The sequence below is a fragment of the Eptatretus burgeri genome, chromosome 10, assembly GCF_056783735.1.
Source record: "Eptatretus burgeri isolate ZD-2024b chromosome 10, Ebu_testis_v1, whole genome shotgun sequence".
Taxonomy (NCBI): Eukaryota; Metazoa; Chordata; class Myxini; order Myxiniformes; family Myxinidae; genus Eptatretus; species Eptatretus burgeri.
The window spans coordinates 39,079,667-39,082,673 of record NC_140970.1 but is presented as its reverse complement, the minus strand read 5'-3'; the positions used below and the strand labels follow the sequence as shown (position 1 = coordinate 39,082,673).

The 3,007-nt window shown below is 41.8% G+C and overlaps 1 protein-coding gene across 1 annotated transcript in view; it reads right to left on the bottom strand.

The window, feature by feature from the left end:
• LOC147018365 (protein Wnt-5b-like) overlaps nucleotides 1–2,680 on the bottom strand; it is a 49,756-nt gene extending 47,076 nt beyond the window's left edge. The window contains exon 1 of the mRNA XM_085897945.1: nucleotides 2,642–2,680. The gene's annotated coding sequence lies outside the window, so the exon portion shown is untranslated. The remainder of the gene's footprint in view (nucleotides 1–2,641) is intronic.
• Nucleotides 2,681–3,007: the final 327 nt, after the last annotated feature.

The following is a 3,007-nucleotide window of genomic DNA, read 5'->3' as shown; positions in this document are numbered from 1 at the left end:
TGGACCCGAGCTATTTTGGACGTATTGGACCCGAGCAATTTTCTACGTATTGGACCCGAGCCATTTTCGACGTATAGGACCCGAGCTATTTCCGAAGTATTGGACCCAAACTATTTTCGACATGTTGGACCGGAGCCATTTTCGACGTATAGGACCCGAGCTATTTTCGAAGTATTGGACCCGAGCTATTTTCGACGTATTGGACGCAAGCTATTTTCGAAGTATTGGACCCGAGCTATTTTCGAAGTATTGGAGGAAAGCTATTTTCGACGTGTTGGACCCGAACAATTTTTGACATATTGGGTGCAAGCTATTTTCGACGTGTTGGACCCGAGCTATTTTCGACGTATAGGACCCGAGATATTTTGGATGTATTGGACCCGAGCTATTTTGGACATATTGGACCTGGGCTATTTTGGACGGATTGGACCTGAGATATTTTGGACGTATTGGACCCGAGACATTTTGGACGTATTGGATCTGAGCAATTTTCGACGTATTGCACCCGAGCTATTTTGGACGTATTGGACTCGAGCTATTTTCGACGTATTGAACTCCAAATGCTATTTTGGACGTATTGGACCCGAGACATTTTGGACGTATTGGACACGAGCCATTTTGGACGTATTGGACCCGAGCAATTTTCGACGTATTTGACCCGAGCTATTTTGGCCGTATTGAACCTGAGCTATTTTGGACGTATTGGACCCGAGCTATTTTGGACGTATTGGACTCGAGCTATTTTCGACGTATTGAACTCCAAATGCTATTTTGGACGTATTGGACCCGAGACATTTTGGACGTATTGGACACGAGCCATTTTGGACGTATTGGACCCGAGCAATTTTCGACGTATTTGACCCGAGCTATTTTGGCCGTATTGAACCTGAGCTATTTTGGACGTATTGGACCCGAGCCATTTTGGACGTATTGGACACAAGCCATTTTCGACGTATTGGACCCGAGCAATTTTCGACGTATTCGACCCAAGCTATTTTGGACGTATTGGATCCGAGCTATTTTCGACGTATAGGACCCAAGCTATTTTCGACGTATTGGACCCCAAGCTATTCTCGACGTATTGGACCCCGAGCTATTCTCGACGTATTGGACCCGAGCAATTTTCGACGTATTCGACCCAAGCTATTTTGGACGTATTGGATCCGAGCTATTTTGGACGTATTGGATCCGAGCTATTTTCGACGTATAGGACCCAAGCTATTTTCGACGTATTGGACCCCGAGCTATTCTCGACGTATTGGACCCGAGCTATTTTCGACATATTGGACCCAAGCCATTTCCACGCATTGGAGCCAAGCTATACCCACATATTGGAGCCAACCTATTTTCCACGTATTGTAGCTGATCAATCCCCCACATATTAGACCCTAGTTCTATCCTGGAGGTTAACGTGAAACTCTATATTCGCCATCACGCTGCGTTGTCGGACGCGGCAAAGGTCGCTGATTGTTTGCCTTCGAGATGTGATGGACCCATGTTGGAGAAGGGTTTATAATCAGTAAACGGGATTATAAAATCATATAATTCATATGTAGACTGTAATTAGAAGTGGCAAGGAACCAACAGTCCGAAGCAATCCAAGTTATATATAATCAGACCTTCACTGCAATCGCCAGCGGCGACTTTGGTTGAAATAGAAGTCATGTTGTGGTAAGAACTAAGAAATATTGCAATAACATTGTCATAAACGTCACACGTGAATAAAACAAACCAACTGATGTTCCTTTTAAACACATTGAGTGTGTTGGGTGTTCATAGTAGCATGTTAGTGTCACTTTGGTTTCTTTGCCCTCAAACTTCATTTTTTTAACGGACGTTATAAGGAGCATTATATAAATAAGCTCACATAATGTACTAATGTAATCATTTTTCACTGTTTTATACAAAGCTTTTCACATATGATTGGTGAAAATTTCAGACATACCTATTAAATCTTTTATTACATGCAAATTTGGTCACAGAATTAAGGGTTTAGTATGAATACCTCTTTATTCGTCTTTATACTCTCGTTCCTACGGACTGCACATACACGCAACAGAGTCGCAAAGTATTCATCAGAAAGTTTTCAATGCAGTTAATTGCAGACTTACAGCAATTGCAATTGCAGTGAATGCTGAATCGTCATCATATCTTGATATATCTTTATATACATATATATATATATATATATATATATATATATATATATATATATATATATATATATACATATACACACACATATTGTGTGTGTGCGTATCCTCTCTATGTGGACATGTATAGAGTTATTTCGTTTATCAAGCAGGCTTCAAACTTAGTGATGATATATTGATAGCATTAAACAATATACGTTCAAGTGGATATAATATGGATATACATATTTATGCACTCATAGAGAACGTGATCAATTACATATAAATGAGATATTTTGAGTTTTAAAAGTGAAGACTACACGTGCAAATGTTTGTTGGAAGGTCATGTGATGGAACGAAAATGTCTAATGACAAAATTGTTCAAAGTATGTGTTAAAAGACGGAGGATTTGACGTGATAGTTAAGTGATCACATTTTATGAATACAGGAAAGGAGGTGAAAAGGCAGTCCGCAGTGACTTCCATAGAAACGCGACCACAGGGACTTACCGCTTACTGCTCTCATGTGGGTAACATCCTCATTTTGTGCAGAAAACTTGAACAGCGAGACGCGATCCAGAGCTCACACCGCCCGCCTCGACGCCCCACCCTTATGGGTACACCTTGGTGGATGGGGTTTTAGGAGAGCATGGAAACCACGCAAAATGTCGGGGAAATTGTACCTTGGCATTGACGGATCATCAAAGGAGCACGGCCAGGAACCGAAACGCACCTCGCCGCGGGGTTCTCATGAGTTCGTATAAATATATCCGCTTCTCGGCTGTCCACCACCCAGTTCACCAGCACTATTAACTCCATGCTGGATGACAGCCTGTGGGTTTTCTCGTGTGATGCCTTTGTGCAAGCAGTGCACAT